Source organism: Rhipicephalus microplus, chromosome X (assembly GCF_043290135.1).
Source record: "Rhipicephalus microplus isolate Deutch F79 chromosome X, USDA_Rmic, whole genome shotgun sequence".
Lineage (NCBI taxonomy): Eukaryota > Metazoa > Arthropoda > Arachnida > Ixodida > Ixodidae > Rhipicephalus > Rhipicephalus microplus.
In genome coordinates, this window is record NC_134710.1 from 209,044,648 (window position 1) to 209,060,885 (window position 16,238).

The following is a 16,238-nucleotide window of genomic DNA, read 5'->3' on the forward strand; positions in this document are numbered from 1 at the left end:
TAATTGGAGATGGTTTGGCACCCATAATTGCAGTTACATACAGAACTAGGTTTCAATGCGTAAGCAAAATCTGTTTACTCTAAATCAATCCTAATGATATCTGAAATTCAGGAAATATTCACAGAAAAGCTCAGGAAAAGGCTAAGTGGTTGCCCCTTGAATGTGAAGGAGATACCCTTCTTCTAAAAGGTCAATAGACAGTCTAGTAGTCTCGATATTACATGCACTATAAAATATTCTGGTGTGGTGCTTTTCATGCATGTTATAATGAGAGGGGTTTTTAATAGAACTGTTGTCACTTTGCCCTGCATTGCTGAAATTGTTCACATAGTTATAATACATGAATCACTTTATGCCTTTTGATTTTATGCAAATGGTTTGCTTACCCAGTCGGTTTAACTTGATTTGGATAAAATCATAAATGCTCTAAAATTTTTTTTACTATACAGCAGGTTTATTTTTAAAATACGCGACCATTGATGGGAACGCAGTTGGTGGCGTGCTTGATTAATCCTTCACTATCACCACTCTAACTACACCTGCTACAGTGCATAGTGTGACAAAAGTAATGGTACTTAACATTACTGGCAGCATACACTTGTATGTCTCAAAATAGGTTAAAAAGCCTGGTAAAAAAGTGTGTACGTTTTTTTTTCGCTCCAACTAAATATTCGGGTCTACTCAAAGTAGCTTCCACTCTTTTAAGTTCCTCAAACTTTTAGGTGTTCAAAAGAAGTATCAATGCCATATACTTTCTTTGTCAGCCTACTCACCACTCTAATAATGAGAATTACCCGACAACATTACCCAGTAAAATAAAGGGATGTTATAGAAAGTAATGTCAATTCAATTGTCAAAAAACGTTGCCAAGTTACGTTTTTGTTCACTTTTCTTTTCACAATTTTGTTAAAGTTACTTTTGATAACATCCCCTATAGTTTGTTTGGCATCATTTTCTGCTAGTTCTCATTATAATGTGTTCAACAAAGACAACGAACCCTTAAATTTATAGTTCTTTCCTTTACTCATGAATCTGAAACAGTGAATCTCAGTAATCTTAGCGGTGTGTGACTTGTTTTTTTTTTTTGATCAGTTGTGCATGTGTTCAAGTACATGCATTTAGGTGGGAGGGCGAACTATTGCCTCCTCCTGTGACTAGCAGATTTTCTGAAAACGGACAGATGCATAATGCTGCCAAAGAAGTATAGGGATATTGGAAGTAATCGTAACGTAATTGCAATCGTAATGTAATTGCCAGTAGGCAAAAAAAAGGTGTCCCACACTCGCCATAATGGTAACAGGCAGCGCTGACTGACTCTTCCATGTATAAATGCACATATATACCGTACAAAATGGAAGAGGGATAGCCGCCATGGTAGCTCGGTTGATAGAGCATCGGACATGTTATTCGAAGTTCGCAGGCTCGGTCCCTGTACAGGGCAGGTTATCTTTTTTTTCTCCTGCCCCGCCACGGTGGTCTAGTGTCTAAGGTACTCGGCTGCTGACCCGCAGGTCGTGGGTTCGAATCGCGGCTGTGGCGGCTGCATTTCCGATGGAGGCGGAAATGTTGTAGGCCCGCGTACTCAGATTTGGATGCACGTTAAAGAACCCCAGGTGGTCAAAATTTCCGGAGCCCTCCACTACGGCGTCTCTCATAATCATATGGTGGTTTTGGGACGTTAAACCCCACAAATCAATCAATATCTTTTTTTCCTTCTACTTTTCTTTCTTCACAATTACAACACTTCTATTCTTCTTGAAGATTTTCTGGTGTAAAAAAGGTACCTTATAATCTGAAGAGGCAAACAGAATGTGCCAGTGTACGAGTTAGCTCTTGTAGTGGTTACAAGTAAGATATGTTTTGAAGAACAAATCATTCTGCCACTTGCCTAAAGAATGGCTACAGGACATGGCGCTGGATGCACTTTGTTATTTTTGAATCAAGCTATCTTGTATTCTATTTTTATAAATTACATGGGATACACATGACAGTATCACACACTTTAACGCCACAAAGATTATACAGCGAACAATGTTACAAATGCGAAATTGCATAAGGATAAGGTGAAAACTGCTCCCTCAACGAGAATGTACAGAAAGCACGGGGTGCAGGCGTCATTCCTTCTGCCCGTGCTTTTCAAGTGCGAGCTGTTTTCACCTCGTTCTGACCAACTAACTAGATTGAGATGTGTCGTTATAGTGCAAGAGGATGCTCCACGGGAAACTAGGTTTGTCTCAAAGTCTGTGTGTGTCTTTCAACCTATATGGTGCCCGGTTCAAGAGTTCATGCAGACCAGATCGTGTAAAACAGGATCGTGTAAAATGAACCGTGTAAATAAAATAAAATGGACCATGTAAATAAACAGGATCGTGTAAAATGTCGTTTTTGTGTGCAACTGTAGTTGTGGTTGTGCTGAATGACCTTTCTTTATATACACTATATAACAAACTTGCTTCTTTAGAGTCGAGTGCATCTTCGGATCGATTGTAAATGTTTGCATATGCGAGGCCTTAAGTTTTATAAGAAATTCCTCAGTGTGCCACGAGGAAATGTGTGTTCAGCGAAAATTTGTATATCATTATATACAACTCTTAAAGCCTCGTCTACAACTTTATGCAGGTTGACCTTGAGCAGAAAACGAGGAGCGGCAGCAGCCCCCAGAAAAGAGCAAGCACCCTCGAAGCTCCCGAAGCTCTCTTCGACAGGAACAGCAAGGTCACTGTGTGGCATTGAAAACCATTGCAAGGAGTGCCTTATCAGTACACTGTGCTGCTCTTTCATCGCAGAAGACGAAGTTGACCACTCCAGAGGAACTTCACGCTGTGTATTGTGAGTGCTTCAGTGGTTTTGTTTTTGTCCAGCCAGCAGTTAAGAAATCATGTGTCAGATTCAGCCAGGATGGCTAGAGGGAGTCGGGCAGGCATGTTTGGACATTTGTCTAGCCAAGTAGTGCCAATTTTCGCACTGGTTCTGTTGGAGTTACTGCCACAATCACAGAAGCTACGTCACCTCGCTAAATGTACAGATGTGTCGGGGAAGATTAGCTGCATTAGGTTTTTCTATAACTGATAACTGTCAACATTCTTCATTATACAGGAGTTTTGTTCCTCACTTATGGGTGTAAAGCCCTCTACAGAAAAAATGCAACACGTCTACTTCCAGAAGACTCCAAGGCCCTACTTGTAGGTTTTTTCGGCTTGTATCATAAGCACCTCGTTTGGGGTACATGAACATTTTATAAACATGTACAGCGAAAATTTTGGGTGGCTGGTCGTTTTGTCGTTATCTCGTTCCCCGCAGTATTCCTAAGCATGTTGTCCATTACGTTGTCAATCTGGTTCATGTGCATAGAAGACATTACGAAGTTTCAGGCTACAGTATAAAAAGCCTGGAAGCAAGCTATCAATAATTTTTTAACAGAGTTGCTTAATTTGATACATGATACATCACTAAACTTTCGTGCGTATTCATCAATGTAAGCTCGTCTTAGTGTTATCCAAAATGAAGATGTGAGTCGACAGATGGAAACATCTAGTGGGGTAATCAGGGTGAACAGTAGAAGTGCTTCAGACAGGCTGGCCGATGTTGCGATAGGAGGACCTATTTTTTTGAAGTCACCTTGTCATCCTTGGCGTGTTAGTTTAAATGGGGTCAGTAATGACATCATCTATTGGTATAGGCGTGTGTGCCTGTTGGAAATGTTTGTCTGAAAAAAAAAACTTATAACGCAGAAGAGTGCAGCCCTTGCTTCTTTTCAAGTTAGGTTGCGCTGATACAAAGTGTTCTCCTGTTGGAGGTTGGGGGTAAGGGAAGCAAAAAAAAGATAAATGATAGAAAAGAAGAAAAAAGAAGAAAGAAAAGGGGAATGCAAAGTAAAAGTAGTGCTACACTGCTCCTACTTTGCATCCCCCCTTTTCTTCTTTTTTTCTCTTGTTTTCTTTTTTCACCTTTTTTGTTACATTTGCATTGTCCCATCTAGTGCATGAATCAATGATACATGGCTTTGCTATAGCAAAGATGCCTATGTGGTGTTGGATTGAACAGTGCATTGTACTTCATTTAGTTAATTACAGACTGATCAGTCTTGCAATAAGTGCTTCCTGTCTATCACCACACATGTTCAATTGAAAAGTTTGTGCTTGGCTCTTAGTATGCTGGTATATAGCTTGTGTCTTGGACTACTCAAAATGAATGTTATTTTGCTGCTGTTTATGGTAATTAATTTATCCAACATGAAAATATCTTGCCTTGTGAACTTTGTCGGACCTGCCTTTCTTTTTCTTTCCTATGCAGGCATTGTATGTGAGGGAGGCAGTAACAGAGAGGTGATAGCTTGAGCTTCGGAAGAATAAATGCTGGCAGTGAGGCAATTACGCATTAAACATCCCAGCCATTTTGCCAACCGTCCTAAATGTGTTTTGAAAAAAAAATATTGCGCTCGTTTACTGTATTTTTCTGAAAACAGCAAAATGCTAAAGTATATCGCAGAGAACAAAATATTAGGCCACGTTGGTGCCTTCTGGACTTCCCAGGATGTCGTCTGGGTGTTGTTTGTAAAAAGTAAAGTGTTTCAAAAATACTGCCTCTTCTACACCAAATTCGGTCTTGGTAGTAAGTAAAGGTGCTTGTGTGTAGTGCATGAAGCTCAGTAATATTAGTGCAATTTTTTTGCCACATCAAAAGCAAGGAAACAGTTCTCTTTATATGGCAAGTTATATGATTACACTTTGTCTTAAAGTAGAAACGAATTTTTGAAGTTTTCTTATGATGGCTGTTTTCTGCATTTGATGTACGACAGCTTCCGTTCCGAAGTTCCCCATGGCCCTCAATAGGAGACTTCAAAAATCATTTTCCTCATTTAAACAAAATTTGAAATGATAACACTTGCCATGTAACAAGAACTGTTTATTTGCTTTCAACTTACTTATAAAAGTAATTTTTAATTAGACAAACACACAGCTCAAATTGCATCTCAATGTGGACAAAAACGATTATATAGTGATATTTGTAATCCGGACCTAACATTATTTTTTTTTCGTAAAATATAACTTCTGTGCAGTATTTGTGGCTCAAATATTCATACAAAATGCAGTATTGCCATACAAGAAATGCAAGCGATAAACAGTTTGGTGGAATTCTTCAAAGCCTATGTAGCAGAAAAATTGCACTAATGTTACTTGACTTCAAATACTTTAAGAAGCATCTTTACTTAATATATAGATCAAATTTGATGTGGCAAGAAAAAGCGGTACTTTGAAATTTTTCTCACAAATAACACCCGCACGACATTCTGCGAAATTCTGAAGGTACCCACGTGACCACTACTCTTTTCTCTTCAAAACATTTGTGCAAATAACTATTTTCAGAAGAGTAAATTACCATCAGTTTTTAAACTATACATCTGTGATGGTAGCCAGGCAGTATGGTTTGTATGTTTGGTGTAGAATAGCCCAATGCAAAAAACAACAAATGGCTGAGCATCCTTTCACGCTCGGGCAATTTCGAAAGCATTTGTTTGTTAGCAGCAATTCAGTTAAGCCCTTGTCTTTATGCTTAGGCCCAGAAACAAAACACAAGTAACTAAAGTAGTCCTAAGAGTCATGTAGTCTCACTGTTCCAAGGCTTGTGGAGCCTAATTTAGTGCAAGCTTTACCATTTTTTTAAAATTCAGATTCAACCAACAGGTTTTGGAGGCACAGTGCATTTTCAGCTAACTTGTTTCACACCAGTTACTTAGATAAAGAGCGGAAAGTAGAGGTAAAAATACCAGTTTAAAGGCATTGTAGGTAATAACAAAAAGGACCGCTTTCTTTTTTTGTGCGGTGCTTTGCCTGAACGCTGTGCTTTTTGTGGTATAGTTCATTGTCTAGTGAACATAGGCCTTAAAAACTAACATTAGCCATGTTGAGGTCGATTTCTTGGTTATAGTCATAGGAGCGATATAAATAATTATGACTTCAAACTTGATTGTTCTTTTGAAGATTTTTTCCTTGCATTATGATATTTGAGAGTCTTAGTCAATTTTGTTATAAGAAAACGTGATGTCATAATAGGGTCACTTTTTGTAGAGTCGTTCAATTCTACCTTACCTTTTACATTCCTAATAGAGCAGTTATTTTCAATATCGGTATTTAAAATTGAATGAGCATGCTGTGTGTAGTAAGGTGTAAGCACACACAGATAGCACATGCACCCAACTTTTGTGTTGGCAGCTTATTTCTGTTATTCTTGATTTATATGTGGGGTTTCACGTCCGAAAACCACTATATGATTATGAGAGACGCCGTAGTAGAGGGCACTGGAAACTTCGACCACTTGGGGTTCTTTAACGTACACCCAAATCTGAGCACACGTGCCTACAGAATTTCTGCCTCCATCGGAAATGGAGCCGGGGTTTGATACCGCGACATGCGGGTCAGCAGCCGAATTACTGTTACTCTTGCTCCCCTATATGTGTGCACTTCGGTTATAGTTATCTGGCTTGCACAGATTTTTAATGGCACCTGCCTGGTCCTGCTTGTTTTCATGGTGATTTTAACCTTCATAAGTTGCATAGGTTTAACTCTCAAAATTGTTCAAGATGCCAATTTTGTGCACAAACTGTATAGTATAAAGGCAGCAGATGTACATGCACACACTATTAAATGAACATTGAGAGCTTTCACTTGCAGTTCCTAAAGTTTTACTGTGCAGGAAGCGTTTAAATCATAATTTCACAAGGACATAATAATCGATTATCTCTACCATTGAAAATCGTGACAACCTAGTTATTTTCACTGTGATAAGCATGCTGTTTTTTTTTTGATGTGGCAGAACTAATTTATACACTCATTCCTTCTATTATTCACATATGCATAACATGAAGGATTGTGTGCCTTAAATTTTCAGTTTCATTCTGTGTGTTATATTTCTTGTGCATGTAAACTATTGTGCTAACATGTGTCTCTGACATTATTTGTGCCAATTATTTTCATTTCCAGGTGCCTATGAAGGACACATAAGTTCTATCGCAGTGACCTTCGAAATTTACAGTGGTGCCGGAGCCTCAAGCAGCATTTCGCCGATCTCCACAAGGCATTCATGAGATAAACACAGCGCCACACTTTCACAGTGCTATGATTATTATTTATGTTTAAACATTTCGTTCTAAAATTGCTGTTACATTGTGCCACCATCCTGTGGCTTAGGTGGAGCTCGTGAAATTGCGGTGCAGTCACCTCATTTGTGTACGATCAAACTGCAATGTCACTATTCACAGCTGGAGCATACAGACAAATAAAAAAACATATTGATTGTAGCAGGGCTGATGTGTATATTAATGCTTCTCTATTGATAATAATAACTTTACAAGTTCTTTAAGTCTTGCATATAACACTGCATTAATGTGTTGCAATGTAACCACCATTTATGATCGCTAGCATGTTAATTTAGTAGTTTTGTATTGTATTTTATTTAAAAGGTAATTTTGCTTCTGTATCACGACAATTAGTAAGATGCCGATGATTCAATCCCTCATCATGCACATTTAAGAAATATTGTGATTTGTACACAGTATTGCATGTACTCAAGATGTGGACGTCTATTCAATTTACACATTATATTGCTTTGCACTAGATTCAGACGTAACACGCACACATTTCAGTAATTTCCGCATGATACGTCTTTCCATAAGATGCGGAGTCCGCATCATACGTCTTATGCGGAGCCCGCATCATACGTCTTATGCGGAGTCCGCATCATACGTCTTCCATATTCCAATAATTCCGTATGTGAGGTCTCCGCATCTTACGGAACGTTTCAGTGGGGTAAGCACCTCGTTCACGTCAGCCTCACCTGTTCGACTAAAGATGAGAGGGTCACGGTACCGCTGAATCACGCCTTTAGAGCAGGAAGCCGTCAAGAGTCGAGCTGATCATTAGCACTGTCAGTAATTGCAGCAGTTGAAGCAGCTGGCAACGTTTGGTTGAAGAGTTCCAGGTTCAGGACAGGGTCTGTAGGAACGTGCAGCAAATGTCGTATCACGATTCACTGTGAAAGCAGTGACAACTTCGCAGTTTTTGCGCACAGTAACAAACACTCAAGCGTATTCTCTCTCTCCTCATCATTTCAATCGAAACGCTTCAACTTTCTGAAAACAGCCATAAAAACTTACTGGAATGTTACGCTATCTGTACCGATTGAAAGCAAAAGTCCATTTTGTAGAGCGTTCAGTTATACAACCAGAGACCACACTTCCTAGAAGACATAATGATCCGCAGTTTGAGAAACATGCAATAAGTTTATTGGCGTTCTGGGTCTAATATTCTGCACATGTGCTCTAGCTTTCTCTAAATTAAATGGCGTTTCGTTGCCTCGGAGATCAGCCCATCTTTAACACATCGACGATGTCATTTGATGGCATCATTATGTGTCACCTTGTAGTGCCATCATTATGTAACGTTGTGGTGGCATCACAAAGTTTACTTATTTGTGACATTATGACGTCTTGTGATGACGTAATGACGTGTCGCTATCGCTCGGTTGCGAAGTTCACACACGTTCTTGGAGAGGATTTGCCATGGCCTACTAAAATTTAAGAACGCTTAAGCTCCACCTATGAGTGTCGAACGCAATCGTAATATATCCGCACGCACGTGCACCCACACACACATACAAACGCATGACCATGACATACCTAAAATAAACGTAATTCTTACCGCCCACTACAACAAAAATTCAATAAAAACGCTCTTTTGTGAGTGTTCCTCCGCGTTTAGTTAACCGGCTACACACACGCTCACTCAGTGCATTGATACTTCCAGCAACTACACTCAAATTGTGACTGCAAATAATACATTGAAAGCATGCCCACTGCTAGATGGCGTAAAGGAACGTGTACCCGCATGTGCAAGCAATTGAGCGCTGAAATGTGTGTGCCCTTTGCTATGGTTAACTTGCGGTGCACGCACTCTACTACTTCCGAACGGTTTCGCATAAAATTTACTCCCACAACACGTGAATAAGCCACATTTTCAGCCTCTAACCATTTCTTATCTACCTCTTCCCTTTTGAAAAAGGACAGTACCAAAGTATAGCTTTTTAATTATGCTTTCGTTTTATTTTATGCTCCCATGTGTTGACCGCTGCAGAAAGCTTAGCGCTTTACGCACCATTTTTTTTTCTTTGCGTTGAAACGTGACTGAGGTGAATTGTATAGAAGATGTGCCGCATATTTTACGATGGTCTTGAAACGTTTCAGGGTCAACGTAAAGCAACATGGTGATTAAAGAATACTTACGCGTATTAGCAAATCCGTCACATCATAGAAAAATTCTGGAACAATATATAGCTCCTAAGGCGCCTTGCAAAGTCAGATTCGCGCGCATGTGTTGTAAGACTGAAATACGAGCTAAACAATTCAGCGGCATCTTTCGGGCGAACCTTGAAGCCTTTCTGTGCCACCACTTTCTTGTCTTCACTTCACTAGTGAGCTGCTAGCTGGTGCACGCGTGCGTTTACGCTTACTCAACAGCGAGAACATAAGATTTTGTAATGTTAGCACCTGCCCGGAACATATGACGGTGAGTACTGCAGTTTTAGTGGAGCATATGCACCAACACGTTTGCGCCTTCGGAAGAGAACGAAAAACCCCGCGCTCTGATTGCGCGAGAACGTGTGCCGCCTTTGCCAGACTTGCCGTACGGCCATTTTCCGTTGAGACTTTTCTGTTCGAATAAACATCACATTTCGTGGAGGCTGCTGAGATTCCGAAGTAGTCCTGGAACTCCTCTCTCGCAAGTTGGCCGAAAGACCACCGCAAAACATTACTGACGCAGTCGCCAACCAGCCCATCTCAGCACAGCCAGCACCATCGCCTGCCCCGTCCACCTGCCCCGGCGCTACCCGTCAGCGGGACCCACCAATCTTCAGCGGCAGTGGTGAGAAATACGTCGAAGACCGGCTCTTCTTGTACGAACGCGTACGCGCCAGCAACAAGTGGGACGACGACTGTAAGCTCGCCTATGTTATCTTTTAATTTGCTGACGTCACTAAGCTATGGTTTACCAATCGTTAAACCGCCATCGCCAACTGTTCCAACTTTAAAGCCCTCGTGACCGAAGAATTCGGCCGACCAGAGGTACGCATGCTCCGCGCTGACCAACGCCTGGGCCACCGAACCCAGCAGCCTGGCGAGATGTTTACTAGTTATATTGAGGATGTGCTCGACCTCTGCAGGCGTGTTAACACATCTATGCCTGAAGAAGAGAAAATTCGACAGATTCTCAAGGGCATCGAGGATGGCGCATTCCAAATGTTGCTGGCGAAAAGCCCGACCAGGGTGGCACTCCTCGTAAGCCTCTGCCAGAGCTTCGATGAATTGCGCCGTCAGCGTTCCATCGCCCGACAGAGGTCCCACCACCAGATTCGATCTCGGCCGTCACACTCGAAAATGGCAACGTTCGCAAAGGAACTCTGTCCAACCAGATGAAAGACTTCATCAGGGAGGAAGTCTCCCGACAGATCTCTCCGCTGCCGCATAGTGACGTGCCCTCCGCAAGCCTGCCTTTGAGACTGCAGCAGGCCGTACGCACTGAAATTCGCGATGTCCACCCTACAGTTCCGGCCCCTTACCCATGCACTTCAGTACCATCTGATCTTTCAGCTGCCAGCTACGCACAACTTGCGCCACCTTAACCTCTCAGCTACGCAGCTATGGTTGCGCGGCCCCGATTGCATCCAGTCTCCTTATCGGCTCCACCTCCTCCAGCCTGGCGTCCAGTTTACAGACCCCCACCTCACTTTTTTGTCTACCTAATGAGTGGCGCACCCCCGGCGCACCCATGACAATCGTCATATCTGCTTCGCGTGTGGCATCGCTGGCCACATTGCACGCTTCTGCCGCCGCCGTCACACACCTACGTACGCCTCCTTTGGAACTCCTACCTACGCGGCGCAGCAGGCTACCCGGTCTGCATATGAACAGAGGCATTCCGACTCGGATCGCCGCCCATCAACTGCCTGTTTCTCATCCCCTCGTCGCTGACCAGCATTTCCTATGCGTCGTCGACTACCTCCTGAGGAGGGAAACTAATCAGTGCAGTTCCGGAGGCAAGAACTGCAACTTCTGCGCAATTCTCCAAGACCATTTTCGCTGGCAAAATATTATTGATGTCGATGCTGAGGGAGTCGCCACACTAGCGTTAATATATACCGGTGCCGCCGTACCTGGGATGAACACAAAATTTTGTCGGAAACTGAAGGAAGTGACCACATCTCTATGTGGCATGGTGCTGTCCACGTCTAGCGCGCATTGCATGCATCCCTCGGCTGTGTGTACGGCACGCGTCGTCATCCGAGATGTTTTGTACATCGTCTAACTTTTTTGTTCTACCATCTTACCCTCATGACCTCATCCTGGGTTGGAATTTTTTATCCATCATCAAGCTATCATCGATTGTTCACGTGCTGAAGTGTCTCTTGTGCCAACATGTGAATTTCCATCGCCTGACCGTTCTGCTCTGCCCTGCAAGCTCATCACTGACGACGACATCACCTTCCCTCCGGAAGCTTCAGACTTTACTAGCCTTTCATGTGTGGCCTAACCTGACGCCACGGTTATATTTACGCCATCTCCGGTTTTTACCGAACGCAAGGGTGTCGTTTTCCCCTTTACCGTTCTTAGAATTGCGTCTGGTTTAACCGTAAGGCTGATTACCAACCACTGCAACTACCCTATTGGCTTACTCCATGGTTAAACCTTATGATATGTACAACCTGTCGACCATATCGATTATATTATTATCCGACGAAACCTCATGTCCCATTGCCGCAATCGCTCATGCGTCTGAGCCATCAATTTCGTCAGCCTTCGACAATGCTTTTGACGGCCACCTTCCCCCCTCGCATCGCCGCCAACTTGTTGCTATCCTTAACAAGTTTCGCTCTTCTTTCGACTTTCAAGAACCTACTTTGAGCCGCACCACGACTATAACTCATACTATTGACACCGGCTCACATTCGCCTCTGCGACGGCGTCCTTACCACGTTTCCACCGAAGAGCATCGCGTCATTACGGAGCAAGTAGATGACATGCTTAAACGTGGAATCATACAACCTTCTCGAATGGTGTCATAATTTTCTTTACCACAACCACAAGTGATGATCAAGCACTTTGAGAAGTGCTTGATCATCGCCTGTGGTTCTGGTATAGAAAAATATGGCACCGTTCAAGTTTCCATGGACTATCGCCGCTTAAACAAGATTACGAAGAAAGAAGTCTACCCTCTATCACAAATAGAGAATGTTTTTGACTGTTTACAAGGCGCCGACTACTTTACAACCTTGGATTTGCGTTCTGGGTATTGGCAGGTGCCAATGGATCATTGTGATCGCCCTAAATTATCATTTGTAACGCTGGATGGCCTATACGAGCTCAAAGTCGGCTCTGCAACGCGCCTGAGACATTTGAGCGCATCATCAACACCGTCTTGCGTGCCCACAAGCAGAAAACTTGCGTTTGTTACCTGGATGACATCGTAGTCTTTTAAGTTGATTTCCCGACACATCTCGGCCGTCTACACGAGATTCTGACGTGTCTAACTTCTGCAGGCCTACAACTTAACACCAAGGAGTGCCACTTCGCCACACGAAAAGTAACCATCTTGGGACAGGTCATAATAAAAGACGGTGTTCTTCCGGATCCCGATAAACTTCGAGCTGTCATTGACTTCCCGTTACCCACATCGCTGAAAGCCCTAAGAAGTTTTGTTGGTCTCTGCTCTTACTTTCGTCGCTTCGTGTGCAACATCGCGTCCATCATCGCACCTCTGACGAGTCTGCTTTCCAACAGCAAAGGTGTATCTGCATGGTCACCTACATGTGACAGCGCATTTCACCAGCTGCGCCACCTGCCTACTCACCACCTGTTTTTCGCCACTACAACCCCACTGCTGCCCCAGAAATTCGCACCGACGCAAATGGCGTCAGTCTTGGTGCAGTTTTGACACAACGGAAAGGCACCCAAGCCGAATACGTAGTCGCTTGTGCAAGTCGCGCTCTCAACAAGGCAGAATTGAATTACTCCGCGAGCGAGAAGGAGTGTTTCGCCATAATCTGGGCGTGGACGACGTTTATCCCGTATCTTTACGGCCATCCTTTCGACGTGGTCACAGACCACCACGCTCTATGTTGGCTGTGCAGCTTGAAAGACCCGTCCAGACACCTGGGGCGTTGGGCATTTTGATTGCAGGAATACGACATCCATGTCGTATATCGTTCCGGTCACAAGCATGCGGATGCCGATGTACTTTACCGATCGCCAGATGTGGCTTCTCTGTCACCCCTTTTTACCAGCGTGTGACCACTCGACACCACTGACATGCTTTTGGAGCAGCTTAAAGACCCATACCTTTTCTTGTTACTCGACTACCTTACCGATCCATCTGCTGTTCCTTCTACGAGAGCGCTACGCCGGCAAGCAGCCCACTTTTCCTTGGGGTACAACATTCAATGCCGCATCCCTGTCTTGCCTGTTTATTCATACATGACTTACGCACATGTGCATCTTTAACGCTTTCCCTTCGTTTCTATTCTTTGATTTGCACTACTGGTCACATGTCTAGTTTTCTGTAGTATTATGCAGTGATGTCAGGAGGCATATGGAAATGATCGCGTTTCAAATGCAGACATGAGTCATAAAGAGCGGAATATATAGGAACAGGTAGCAGTTGCACGAGTATTCTAGCTTTATACGTCTGCTTGATTGGAAATTAGTAGGGTAGAGCCCCATACCCAAATTGAGAAAACTTTTCTTTCATAAAGCTTAGGTGCAAGACTTCATGACGTTCTCAAACAACAAAAGAGAGATGAAAATTCGTGAGCACTCTAATGAAGCCATAAGATGGGACTAATGAATATCAAGTTGCACGACTGATGAGCAAATTCCACAGTGCAGTGGGTGCTTTTTTCCTTCATACGAAAAAATGCCTCTCACGCCAATTTTTTGTTCAAGACCGCGTTCGCATAAAACATATAAGGCTTTCGCTTTAATAGTAAGGATTGCGCGAAGCACTTAATACAAGAGAGAATGATCAAAACTTACCGGAAAACCGGCATTTTCTGAGCAAAGCTTACACGGCCCACGTTTGCGTCTTCTACCGCTGTAAGTGCGCACTCGGATCAAAGCCACAATACTTGTAGTCAGTGCGCAGAAAAGCATTCACTACATTCGTTAACATTTCATCTCTCACTATAAAAAACAGTCGGCAGCCAACTCTAAACGGGCTGCGGGCATACTTGAAGACTTCATGAGTGAAGTTGTTATCTCAGATTTTGAGATTATGTCTCAATGTAACCACCTTACTGCATCGCGCAGGGAATAGAATTGAACATGTAATATCACTCGTGTCTACCACGTGATGAAGACGTGTTGTGACTAATTTTTTAGTAGCGATCAGATGCATTCACGTTGTTAAAAACAGTGGAAATTGCGCACTAGCAGAATAAAAGAACGGGGACGAGGCATCGCAATAAAGGGCAATGTCAAGACGCTCTGCTCCTAATCTCCAGGCATATTAGTCTTTCAGACCCGGTTTTCTACAAAAAAAAATCTTCGGATTTTACAATGGTGCAGAAAGCCGACCCGTTTTCAAGGAGCTCCAAAGAACGCCTGTGAAACACAAGAGCAGCTAAACGGCGACACAGCACTAATATTATCAATGCCGTTGATAAGCTTCTAGCTTCCAATGAACTTGACTTGGCGGGGCTTCACACCATTCTTTGGCGCCTGGAGAAAAGCGCTGATGAGCTCACCAAGGCTAACGAAGCACTGCACGCCCACATGATGAATGACGAGGTGCTGGCGGGCTTGAACTGTGCTCGAGTACGAGGACCAAACTGCAAAGAGCGTTGGCCCCCCAAATTATCACATCCAGGAGCTGCGTGTCCGCACACAGGGCAAGCCAGGTGCAAGGGTGAGTTGCCAATCGGTGCTTTCCTGCCACGTGAAGCAGCCCAGTCAGATATTTTTGATGGCACAGAAGCAAGGCTTCCTAAAATAGACCTAATGAGATTTGACGGGTCCCTCACGAATCGGCTGCTATTTTGGGACCTCTTTCGACACTCTGCACGAGAACCAACGCCTCAACAACAGTGATTGGTTTCATTACCTTCGATCATTTCTCGACGGCTATGCGGCAAAGGCTAATGTAGGGATACTTACAACAAACAACAGTTATGAGGACGCCGTTTCTATACTTATGCAGCAGTTCGAAGACGTGCACATGATTGAGCAGAGGCACCTAAAAAATCTTCGCACTATACGTCCCCTCACTACGCCGGAGAATGCACGTACCCTGAGAAGCCTTTACGACTTCGTTCAAACCAACATAAAAAGACTCAAAGGTTTCGGAATTTTGCTACTCTGCCATGTTATGTGAGGAGCTAATGGAAGCAATTTCACAAGATTCGATGGTGAAATACCACCGACGACGGTTACTTGAAGTGTCAAATGTGAACAACCCACCGAAATTAGAAGAAAAATATTGACAGTCGCTCAAGTACCTACGCATCGAGGTCAAGTGCAGAGAGCAGACTACATACCAACGATGGTAATGTCACACAAAAATAAACTACAGCTCTCCGGCAGCCGCCAGAATCAGCTAATGGCATCAGCGGCAGTCCTCAACAGTGCCGTTACAAAAGAGAGTGCCTTGTTTGCCAGAACTTACAGCCAACGTTCCACTGTGACGCATCGTTTTCTGACTCTTTTTTTCATCCTTAAGCCGAACGAATGCAGTTACTCATCGCATAAATACTGGCGACGCCAGTCCCAATCACCGATGTTCATACCATGGTTCCGCGTTAGAGAGTACAGTCATACAACAGGACGTCAAAAAGATGCTGGAAAAAGACATAGTTGAGCCCTCGTACCGCAGTTGGGCTCCTATTGTCGTCCCGGTAAAAACAAAGGAAGGAAAACGGCGCTTTTGTGTATATAATCAGCTTCTCAACAAAATTACGAGAAAATTTTTTATTTGTTGCCTAGAATCAACGACACCTTAAAGTGTCTTTAAGGTGCTACGTATTTTCCACTATCAACCTTCGATACGGTAATTGGCAGATTGCTGTCGACGACGTGGGCCGTGAAAAAACCACAATCTTCCCGTCTGACGGTGTTTACCATATGAAGGCTATGCACTTCGGTTTCAGCAATGTGCCGGTCACATTCAAAAGAATAATGGACTCATTGCTTCCAGGGC